Source organism: Mustela erminea, chromosome 7, assembly GCF_009829155.1.
Source record: "Mustela erminea isolate mMusErm1 chromosome 7, mMusErm1.Pri, whole genome shotgun sequence".
Classification (NCBI taxonomy): Eukaryota; Metazoa; Chordata; class Mammalia; order Carnivora; family Mustelidae; genus Mustela; species Mustela erminea.
In genome coordinates this window covers 58,465,193-58,478,056 of record NC_045620.1, presented here as the reverse complement: position 1 = coordinate 58,478,056, position 12,864 = coordinate 58,465,193, and positions in this window count along the sequence as shown.

Genomic DNA, 12,864 nt, shown 5'->3' with positions numbered 1-12,864 from the left:
CTATAAGCAAATAAATTAGAATGATTTTGAATTCAAGGAAGGATTTTTCTGGTTTATACAAATGAGAGTGATAGTCAAAATTGGCTTTATGAAATAAGTGTGGTTGGAGTAATTGGCATCCTGTACTGACTCTGAGTATTGTGTGGATAGTCTAGGGGAGTGGAGGCTCAACTGGGATAAAATAAGTACACAGGCCGCAAAAATTTTAATATTCCCATTCTTTTGGGAGTCCAGGAGTTATGGTGACGTAATTCAGTAAAAACGTAAATAGCCCCCCCTTTACATGGCAGTTGTTTTTATTTTTCTTAGCATTTCTTTTTCCATTTATTCTAGACAGAGACTGCCACTGTTAAAAAATTTACCAGTGCTTACAGATTGGATTGTCATTGAAAACAAGTTAAACAAATAGGTATTTGATTAATACAGCTTTAAAAAGAGTATTATATAAAGAAGAATGCTTGTTGACTCATATTTTGGTGTGGCTTATATAGACACTATACGTAGTATTGATATATTGTCTTCACTCCCCCCAAATGCAAGACCTTTGTTTTTCTCAAGAATTTTATGGGTATATGTAAATGCCTAGAGAAATGTAAAAACAGAAATTTGGATTAACCTCTGTGTATGTGTGTGTGTGTTTGTGTGTTGTGAACATATACCCACATACCTATATGTGCTTATAGTTATGTATGTGTTGCAATTTATGCATGTATATATATGGTTTTGGATAACAATACATATATATTTTTCAATAGACAGCTCTGAATATATATGCACATATATACATAATCCATGTGTGTTTATGAAAATATTTTGTACATATAAGGTATATATGTTTGTATATAATAAATGCCTAAATGTATATCGTATGTGCATATTGCAAATATCTGTTTGTCTTGGGCGTTTCTGAGCTCTTAAGGCTTGCTGAAGGGGAGGGTGTGTTTTATCTTTATGCTATTGCAAGCCTAGCCCAGCGATGAGTGAGGAATACAGGGGAGACTCAGTGAATGCTATCAGCACCTCTCTTCTTTAGATCCAGGACTCATGTGATGATGCATGTGGATGGGTTATGTCTGACCCTATGCATGCCTAATGGCAATGACCCTGCCCTTGAACATCTTATAACAACTGATATCTAACCGTTAATTAATATTTATTCAATAGTAATAAATTTTGCCAGATAAAAGAATTCCTTTCTAGTTTACTCAGCAAATAGTAATTGTGTACATACTACATGTCACAAATGGTGCAGCATGTTGGGTGATATCACTAAAGTAGATAGACATGGTATTTTCATTCTTTAAGCTAGGACTTGGAGAAATAATATAGACAACAAGCAAATGAGTTAAAAAAAAAAACACAACGATTTAGAAATTGTGGTAAGTCTTCTAAGGAAAAATACTTAAGACATAATGACATAAAACCACAATTGTAGTCATAGAGGTTCTCCTTACAAAGAGAATTCTGAATTAGGACACCAAGTATTCAGGTGCATAAAAGTTAGGAAGGGTGAATGGTGCTCAGGGCAGGGGACTAGTGACAGAGGGTCTGAGTGTGGCAAGAGCTTGACATGTTCTAAGAACAGCAAGGTGGTTTGTGTGGCTGGGCATTGAAGGGCAGGGTTCCATGATGAAGTTGGAGAAGAAAGGCCCAACCTTTTAGACCCCTTGTGGATGTTAGAGCATATTTTGAAGCAGAAAATTGAAAGAACTTGCTGGTGGATTGGATAAGGGATAAGGAGAGGGACAAGTCAGAACTCACTCTCAGATTTCTAACCTAAGCAAATGGGTAGATGCAGAAGTCTAGAACAGAAGAGTCGGGGGGGAACAGGTGTGAGTGAGAAAGATATGGAATCTGTGGTCCATTTTGATGACGTAATGATTGGTGTCTGTGAAATATCCAAGCTGAAAGACTCGTGGGTGAGAGTCAGAAGCTCAGAGGAACAGTCTGAGCTAGAGACTCACATTTGGGAGTCACCACATTTAAAGTCATGGGAAAGATGAGACGATGAGGGAGGATGGCTAGCAAGAGAAAGAACTCCCTGCACTGGAGAACACAACATTTCTAGAGTGAAGCGAAGTAGAGCCTGAAGAGAGACCAGAAAGACACATAGAAGCATTGATAGGAAATGTGGAGGGGAAAGGCTGGGGTTGAGGGGATGTTCTGAGACAGGATAGTTACCAACGCTGCTGAGAAGATGGCTGAGACAAGGAAAGAAAGGGACCTCTGGCTGTGGAAGCTTGGAGGTTGTTTGTGATATACTGACAGAAGTCTTGGCATAGTGTTGGGGACAGAAGTTGGATGTCATTGTTGTGAGGAGCTGATGAGAGGCGAGAATGTGAAGAACACAAGTTGGGTAGCTTCTAGAAGACTGTCTTCAAGGAGAGCGAAGGGTCATGGACTTGAGAAGAAGGGAATGTGAGGCCTGAGAGAAGCATTCTTAAGATCTGGGAAAAAGAGAGTCCGTTTGCTTATTTTGCAGGTCATTCTGTCCAGAGGAGAGGGTTATGATGTGGGAAAGGACCATGACGAGAGCGGGGTCATGAGGCATGCTGATTTATGTGTGGACGGACAGTGTACCTGCCATCCCTTAAAGGAGGTGATGTACTTAAAGACACCCAGGATGGAGAAAACACTCACTATATTACACTTGGCAAACAACAACAACAACAAAAACAAACACCACAAACACAAACAAAAATCCTATTGTACATTTACCACATACTAGTTCCAACGTTAGGTGTCAGGGTTACGGAAAGTTGAACAAATCACCTTGTATAGGTCAAATGTAATACTCTTTATTGCTTATCAGTGAAGCATATGAATAAGACCCCAGGGAGTCAACACAGTTGAAAGATAATCCGTTAATATTTTAAGTAGGAATAGAAAATGACAGCAGAATCAGTATGTCAGGATGTTGCTGCCTATCTGGAAGTTTCTATCACGCTAGTGAAGTTAGATGCTCCCTGACTTGCTTCTCTAGATAAGTATTTGAGAAGGAGATTTTTCTTTTCTTTTTTTTTTTTTTAAATATTTTATTTATTTATTTGACAGAGAGAGAGAGAGATCACAAATAGGCAGAGAGGCAGGCAGAGGAGGTGGAGGGAAGGAGGCAGAGAGCCTGATGCGGGGCTTGATCCCAGGACCCTGGGATCATGACCTAAGCCAAAGGCAGAGGCTTCACCCACTGAGCCACCCAGGCGCCCCAAGAGAAGGAGATTTCTTGTTTATATATGATGGCCTTAGTTTTATTCCAATCCAGAAGAATCCCTCTGACTGTCAGAAAACCGTCCACCGGCATGATGGGAATCCTCTGGCTTCCTATTTTAAGAATAATCAACACACATCCTGGATATTGCATTGGAAACCTGGATCTAGATTACACATTATTTGCTTTAGGTTGTCCATTTCTGATCTGGGAAAATACCCTACGATAAAAAGGAAAAGTATACTATATGAAGGAATGTTGATAAAAATGATCAGAAGATCTTTAAAATTGACTCTGTTTGGATTCTAAGAAATTCTTCTGTTTCTTAATTTATCAGTAGTAAAATTAGAGGAGTTTATTTTTTAAGGGGAGTATAGAAGAGTTTCTACTCTTTTGTAATTGGCCCGACCCACCACTAGCACAAGAAGTAAAACATCTCAAGTGCCCAGGAAGAGGGACTACATCTTACACTAGAAGATACTGTTGTTTTTGATTGACCAACAGTATTATCATTCTGGTTCATGATTTCCAATACTTTTATCTGTGCACATTACTTTTTATAGATAGCAGGATTTTCTAAATTAACCTGGTTGTTCTATAATGTTGTCTTAATCATAAAATGGTGAACCCCAAAGCCCACAGTTTCACTACTTATCAAGCTTTCAGAAAAATAGTTTCCAAGGTCTGTTACTGCCTATTCACAGACACAATAGGACAAAAAAAAGTCATTAAAGAAATCTTTTAATTCTCCAAGCTGTTTTCCTTTACAAAAGTAATACATATTCATTAGATAATTCAGAAAGTATAAATAAGCTGAAAGAAAAACACAAATTTCACCCATAATTCCACTACTAGAGTCAAGTGGTATATATAGTTATAATAGGTAGCCAGAAGAGGGTCCTACAGAATAAAGTTTTGTCTTTTACTTAATTTAATATTATAGCTTGAACATTGTGTCTTTAAATATTTCAAAGATTACTCCACTCTTTCAATTACAGCCAAGCCGGCACAGCTCAAAAGCATGCCAACCCAGTCTGTGTTTTGGGAGTCACTTTGCTGCTGTCTATGTGGGCATAGTTTAAAAAGGAGGAATAGTAAGGACCGTCCACCTGGGTTATCAAGAGTTAAGTAATTGTGGGCAATTGAAGATCACATTAGGAAAATAAAGGGTGCTCTCTAAATTTCCACTGAACGAAAATCAAGACAAGAGTAGCAATGATTTTTGAGCACTTCCTGTATGCCTGTAGCTTTTCATACGTTGTCTGTGGTGTCATTCCCCTGGGGAGTTGCAGGAAGTGCGAGAGAAGGGGCATGTAAGTTGCCCAATGCTCCTTAGCTAGCGAGGGTTGAAAATTTGTTTTGAAGGTCTTTGAATCTCCATGTTCTTTCTGTAATACCAATTGGCTTCCCCCTAATAACAGTTGGAAAGTGGTTTTGAACATATTTGAATAAAAACAGAAAGATTTCTGTGAATGGGTATGTGTTGGATTAGTTGCATGAATGAAAAACCAAATCACACACAGTGAGCTATTTTAAAATTCTGCACTGACCACTCCCTTTGATGTTGTCTTTGGGCTTCAAGCATTAATGGGATGGTTACTGTACGTCGGGGTCCCTGTGACATGCTCAGTGACCTATCTAAGTGACCTAGGATCCGGTGTGAGGCAATAGGGGTCTGAAACCACTTTAATGGCTTATGCCACTGCGGGGGCAAAATAGAAATCCTGCTACGTGGAAAGCAGATATTGCCTTGAAGAAATGACTTCCTGGTTTTATTATTGAAAGCTGTCACTCGCAGTGTTGGAAAAAACACCTAGGTATGTGACAGAGGATAGACAGTGGAAATCTGAGTCTAAAACCTATCTGTGTATCCTCAGGCAAATCACTGAGCCTCTTTACTTTTCTCTAAACAGTGTAACTGGGCAAAGCCCCCAGTGCAATGTACAGTCTGTAGCTGGACTTATGGCACAGTTCCCACTTAAGGCCAATTGGGGTAGTAGGGACGGAGACCTTCCAGATAAGTAAGAGAGACCGAGAAAGATGGCCGGGGTTGGAATCCAAGTTCTACTACGAGCAGCACAATCTTGAGCATTATAGATTTCTCTATGCCTCAATCTCCTTACCCACAACGTAAGGACAGCAAAATGTTTATGCAAGGTGTTTAGAACAATACCTGACACAGAGTGGGTGCTTAATAAATGTTATCTATAAATGAATGAATGAATGCATGAATATTATCTACTCTTGTTATTGTTGTTATTATCGTTTTGAATTACTCTGATTTTTGATCCCGGATTTCTTAACTTCACTTTTCAAAGGTCAGTGGATGCAATTTTTCCAGGACCCCTTCCTCCTCTTTTTCCTATATATTCTCCTTATGAGCATCTTCCGTGTCACTGCCTCTCCTTGTATAAGATTTCCCGGGAGTGTGATGAGAGCCAGAAAAACGTGGGGGAAGGGGGGACCGTTGTAATATTATGTTCCCTTCAGAGAAAACAGACCACCAAAGAAGAGAAGTGAGCTCAGAAATCACTCGGGTGGGTTTCTATATGTGGCTGGCCAACCCCTCCCCACCCCCACCCCTCCAAAAAAGTCCAAATTGAATTAGTGCCCTTTTAAAATGGAGAATACATTTAAGTATCTATAAAAGGAAAACACAGCAAGATAATGAAAAACGGCCCTCCTGCACATCGGGTTTACTCGTCGCCTTGTTATGTGGCTTCACTTTGAAACAGATCGCTGTCCTTGCAACACGTACGTAGCATGCTGCCAGCCACCACATGGCTCTCTGGCAGCTATTTAAAGCACAGATCATATTACCGCACTGCAGGGCTAGGCACCCGAGTTCCAACTGGTACACAACTGATCTAAACAGAAATCAACTTCAGGTCTTCTTCTCTGAAATTAAAAGTGAAGGCGTGATCTCCACGATCCTTTTTTCTTTCTTTTGTGTTACCTCTTCTTGGAACACTGTCTTGCTTGCACCACGGGGGAAATTCAGTTAGGTTGTCAGTCTGATACACAGTATTATCAGATAGGTGAGCTTTTCCTCCCTTCTACATTTGCCTAAGAGCTTCTAAACATGGAGAATAAAAAGTGCTAAATGGAATGAAATGACCTGTCAAGGGTAGATACCGCATTTGTGAACAACTTCAAAAAATTCCCCAGCTTCAAGGCCCGCCAGCCTGAGCTGCTTTTTTCTTCGCTTTCCTCTCGTGTCTTCTTTTCGAACCGGAGTACTTTGTGCATCATTGATCCTGGAAGATTGTTTCTTGAAAAGAAACCATTTTGCCCCTGCCTAAGCAGCGTCAGATAAGATTTGGAAGTGCGGCTGAGTGTTCAGTATTAGAAGAGCAGATTCAAGCCTCACCTTCGTTATTATACAACATTTATATTTCACATAATATTCAAGAAAGACAAACAAGCAACTTCCAAAAAGACTTGACTAGTACGTACACTGGATAACAGTGACTTGTGGTTTTAGGATTAGAGAAAAAGTATGTTTTGGATGTGACTTGGTTAAGAGATAAGGCTTTACGCAGCTGTTAACCAGAGAAATCAAAATGCCTACCCTAAGAATGATCAGAGAGGGTCACATTAGCCTAAGGTCACATGGAATAGAGTTATCCTTGGTGGAGCAGACCCATAGGATTGCTAGTTTTTATGGGAATTTGGGGATGAGGACGCTGTTTCTACTCATGGCTGACATATTAGGAATGGCGTTACTTCTTTTTTCTACCTGTGAAATATACACAGTCATTGAGAGAGCTGGAAAAACAAGGCAGTAGACTCATTTCTCAGATTGTCACATGTTATCTTTGCAATAAAAAACCATTAGGAAAATGTCATGATTTTGACATCCCTCCTGGTTCTGGCTCAAGGTGACCTGTTGGTCATGGTTGTTAATTCTGCGAGTGATCACCAAGGTGGGGAGTGTTGCTAACTCCTCCCTGACACAGTGTCCACAGTACTCAATAAACAATAAACAACGGCTGAATGGCTGAATGAGTGAATGGATAAAGCTGTTGTGAAATATTGGCCTAGAACAAGGTCACTTTTACTGATCACTTAGGAGAAACTAAGGCAGCATGTAACTACTTAAATTAAATAAATATTTTGTGGCCCATTTATGGTCATTTAGAAAAATAAAAGTCATTCCTTTAAAGAGTTAAGACAGAGCAGAATTGAACAGATACACTGGATTCCTTCTCTTTTAATGTATACTAATTAGCAGGTTATTCCTTCAGTTCCCAGCAGGAGAAGTTGAAGGGCAGGGCTGAGGTTGTGGGGTAGCTGAAGTTTCTCACCAGGTCGTGCTAGTTCCTTCACCTACACCGAGCATCACTGGATTGAGAATTTCTTATTTACTTGGAGTACTTTGTTGAAATACACTTCATAAAAAAGGTGCTAATAATGTCACAGACCTGGCTCCTCTTATACTTTCTAGGAAGCAGGTCCCTGGTTTATGCCGCAGGACCAGAACAGCTAATTGTGCCAAGGAGGGGCTCCTGGTCCTAGGACAGCCAGTCCAGAGCCTCTCCAGCTGCTCAGGATGCATGACTTGTCGCCCTCCTCAGAAAAGTCCACCAGTTGGGTTCTTCTTTCTCTCCCCTCCCTCTTTCTTTTTCTCTAATGTTGCAGCTGCTGCCTTCCCAGTAATTTATACTGGGACATATGAAAAAGTGTCTGGAAGAAGTCGAGGGAGTGGCCTGGAGGATACATGAACAGTTGTTTTGTTTGAGATTTTTTATTTTTAATTTGAGAGAGAAAGAGATCACAAGCAGGCAGGAAGGGTAGTGGGAGAAGCAGACCCCCCACTGAGCAGGGAGCCCGATGCAGGACTCAATCCCAAGACCCTGGGATCACGACCTGAGCCAAAGGCAGACACTTAACTGACTGAGCCACCTAGGCTCCACTGAACAGTTGTTAATGGGAACAGTAGAGACAGTGATGGGCCATGCTTAGTCAGAAGGCTTAGGGGGACAGAGACCATCAGAAAGCACATGAAGATTTTTGCCAGCAGGTCAGAAAGCCATCCACCTGGAGAGCATAGAGGAGTTTCATTAATACCAGAGGGTTTCTGGGGTGCCTGGGTGGCTCCGATGGTTAAGCGTCTGCCTTCGGCTCTGGTCATGATCTCTGGCTCCTTGCTCAGTGGGGTGTCTGCTTCTCCCTTCCCTCTGCATATGCTCAGTCTCTCTCTCAAATGATTAAATAAAATCTTAAAAAAAAAAATTACCAGTTGGTTTCCATGAGTTCCAGAGGCTTTTACTGCTGTGACCCTCTGAGCCTCCTGCCATCCTGCTCCAGGCTCCAGACTCCAGGCAGCCTAGCTTGTTACGTGTCCTGTTCTTGGCTTTTTTGGTAAGACTTTCCCTCCTTGCACCATGCATTTTGCTTGAACACACCCCTTCTCCACTTAAGCTAGACTGAGAGTGTCCCTATTCTGGTGACCCAGAGAGCCAACTAGAATAGGAAAGGAAAACTTAGAGGCAGTTTTCTTGTCTAGTAGGTCAATGTCCATTTTACTTGCATGAGTAACAGCTGACGGGTCATAGAAGGTGAGTTCATATTGCTGGTCTACCATTGAGGGACTCAAGAAAGCTATAGCAGCTGAGGATTTGCTAGTCACCCAGTTCCATATAAGCGTTTATATCTCACAGAATATTTGATTTCTAATCTGCACCCCCCCTTCGTTGTATTATGATGTAGGTGTCTTACAGCTCTTGCTAATTTCATGTGTCGGATGCTCTACCCATTAGTTTCAACATCACAATCCTCAGACTTAATGAACAATCAATTTTTTAACACCATCTCATACAAATGACCAATCATGCCCTATAGCCTAGGAACTCCAGATTCAAAAGCCCTGGAGTGCTGCCATTAAGCCCCAATGGTGTGTGAAATAATGGCGTGTTCAGCACTTAGGTTTTGAGCATTTCTGGATATACAGGTGGTCAAGGCCAGGATACTAGTTCTAATAATGAGATCAAGATCTTTTGTGAGCTTCCCTGGGAAGTAAGCTATTGTTTATAACACTGGATCTTTGGGAAAGTACATTCTAAGTTTTAACCAATCAACAGATGAATTTTTGGAACACAAACCTCTTATCAACACAAACCACTTATCCTATCTGTATACATTTTCCATGCAGTCATGTTAAAAGAAGAGTGAAGAAGGGTTTCAAATGTAGAACTTCTGGTTTTTTGGATATGCTTCTAAACATGCATTTCTGCCATGACTTATAGACATGATGTGCCCAGCCAAAATGGCGCTTGTAAAGAAGGACTAGGAATAGTTTTTGATACAATGCTCCTTTTATTTCATAGAACACAGACCTACATTTTCTTAAAATATACAAAAGTAAATTGTATATACTAAGTAGAGAAAGCTTGAGAAAAATGGAAAATATTGGCACACTTCATGTTGGTATGCACCAACTTCCCTATGCTCAGCATGGAAGAATGGCAGACAAACATGTATTCTTGATGGACACAGTGGTCACATTTCTCACCAGACTGTATCTACCTACACCCTTTATTTTGCCAGGTTTCCACTTTGTACATAATCAAAACATATTTTGAGGCTGTATTAATGAGCTATGAATTAACACTTCCATCTCATTGATTCTCTTCAATCTTACAAGTCTCCGCATTGAAAATACTTCCCTCTTTTATTGTTGTTGTTACCTTTTTTCTACTGGATTTATAAGTCAGAATATCTATCACAGTCAATTCATGACTCTGATTGGAAAAGGCCTCCCCCAACTTGATGAGGTGTAGAAGGTCTTTAGAGGGTTTCTTTCTATAATTCATTCTCAAGGAATGTAGGCACTGGGACAAGGAGGTCAGAACTAAAGACAGGATTGTATACAACTGTGTTCAAGTCCAGCACTTAAATATAAGCCCGAAGAAGTTGGAACTATTGCAAACCACATTTATATCATCATTTGAGGGACAGCTGGGGTCAGTGCTTAATTCTGAATTATCAGATGCAGAGAGGCTACTCTTGCATAACAATAAGCATAGACTGTCACATTGAACAGAAAATAACCACATTTTCACCTTGGAAAGTATTTTCTAAATAGAACAGTAATTGTTTTTAGGAAGCTATTCATGACTTACTTTTTTTCCTCCTACCCTCAAGAATCACCCAGGAATAAGGTAAACTTTTTATCATAATTTATACAACGTGGGAATTTTTTGAATAGTTTAGAATTTGTATAGCCTGATAATAGATCTGCCAAATTGCACACAGCCATCCTGCACTGGCAGGAAGATGGGCTTGGATGACCTGCTGGGTCCTTCTCCTTTTGAATGTCTGTGAGTCTTTGAAATACATCCCAGAGCTTAATTATGACAGCGGTCTTTATTATTCTGAGCCCCTAACAGCGTACTTCGCGAGAACAATGTAAGAAAGGCTGGTGCCTTTGCAGTGGTTGACACCCAAATTGGAACACGGGACGCTTTGAAGGTTGGAGGACGAGTGGTGGGTTAGGGATCAGAGAGTTGCTAGTAGGATCTCATCAAACTAATTCTGTTATTCATTCACAGTCTAGTATAAATCAATTACGGGCATACTTTTTTTAGAAATAACAGCCATGTTCGTCTTGACCCCTTGCATCAATTTAAACAGTTTAACTGTCATTTCTCTCCCTCACTACATTCAGTCCTGGCTTGGGCACCTCCCAGGAATTATGCATGGGGGCTGGACAATCAAGTACCATGCTTTAAAAAAAAAAAGTTTCCATTGGAAATAAATTTAAACTTACGGAGCAATTGGGAAGATAGAGACCTCCCCCACATGCTCTCATCTCCTTCCTCTAATGTTAATATCTCATGAAACCACAGTACAACTTTTAAGAAGTCAACCTTGGTATGAGAACACTAAAACTATGTACCTTTTTTGGAATTTGCCAGTCTTCCCTCTGTCTTCCCTCTGCCAGCCTTTTTCTGTCCTGGGTCTGAACTAGGACTCCTAGTTGAATTTGGTCACACTGTCTCCTTAGCTTCCTCCAGTCTGTGACCTTTCCTCAGTTTTTCCTTGTCTTTCATGACCTTGGCACTTTTGGAGAGTACCTGTTAGGCACCTCGTCAGGTGTCTCTCATTTTGGTTTTGTCTGATGTTTTGACAGATCGGAGCTATAGATTTTCGGAAAGAATACTGCAGAGATGATGTACCCTCCTCAGAGCATTACGAAACACAGGATATTAATCTGTCCCATTACCAGTGAGGGTGACCTTAATTCAAGTGAGGTCTGCTAAGTCAATGACATATAACTTCTTCCATTTTTTGTGACCAGGGCCCGAGTTGGCAAAGGAACCTAGCTAGCCTTCCGTTAACAATTTAGTAGGTGTAGTTGAGCGGTATATATGTGCCCTGAGCAAGAATTCAATGCCCCAAATCCTTGATAGGGCTTGCATTTTTAATTTTCTTGTCCTATGAGTTGCGATCACCTTGATGTATACAGGTCTAAATGCGTCTCTGGTAGCACTGTGGCTGTTTGTAGCTATCGGTGAGTCAACCCCTGACCCCACTTTGCCTAGGCTCTAACATTAAGGCTGAAGGATTATCCATTTATAAACTCTATGCATGACAAAGAAAGAAGAGCTGATCCAGTCACCATCTTAAGAGTTGTCTTTTTTATCTACATGTGCCACATGTATCTTTTTTTCTCCTTATCCCTGGGAGGTAGAAAAATCAGACTACTCCTCAAATTAAAAAAACAACCTCATCCCCCCTGGGGGGAAAAAAAAACCCTGATGAAGGCTCAAAGACTTGCTTTAAATGGCTACAACAGTAAAGAGTTAGAGCATCTAGTCCTGATGCTCAGTCCCCTGAGCTGCCTTGACATTCCGTTCACCCAGCAAAAGAGGCTCGGGATCCTAGCGGGTCCAGAGCTGTCCAATCTATGAGCAGGTGCCCTGAACTCTGGATGTATTACCAAGTTATTATAAAATCCAAGGAACATTATTTAATCACCCTGGCTTTTCCACTTGGTGGTTGTTATTTCAGGAACAAAATATTCCTGGGGTCTATTTCTAATTTAATGCCAAGATGCAAATTGTGCCTCACCTGTTTCACCGAAGTGTTATTTATGCCCAAATAACACCTCCTAGATAAGGACTCATTGTGCCTGTTTCCTTCTTTGGAAATTCAGGATAATAATAGTAATCAGCTGCACACAAAGCAATTGTGGGGGGTGGGGGATGGGAAAGGCGTAATAATTGTAACAGCTCAGGGAAAACCAAAATCTGGGAAAAGTGCTATGGAAATGTTAAATGCAATAGTGAGAGTTATGACATCTCTGCAAATTCACCACCAGAGGCCAGGATAACACAAATGCTGGGTAAACATTTGCTTCATTCAACAAATACGTATTGGCTACATATACCATCAGAATCTGAAGTTAGAAAGGGTCATTGATACAAATAGCCACAGCTAAACCTTTTTTAATAGATTTTATTTTTTTAGAGCAGTTGAAGTTCACAGCAACATTAAGTTGGAAGTACAGAGATTTCCCATAAGCCCCCCGGTTTCCCACCCACCCCGTATGCACACACATAAGCACTGCCTTTCCCTTATCAGCATCCCCCACCGGAGTGGAACATATGTTGCAGTTGATGAACCTCCATTGACATGTCATTACCACCCAA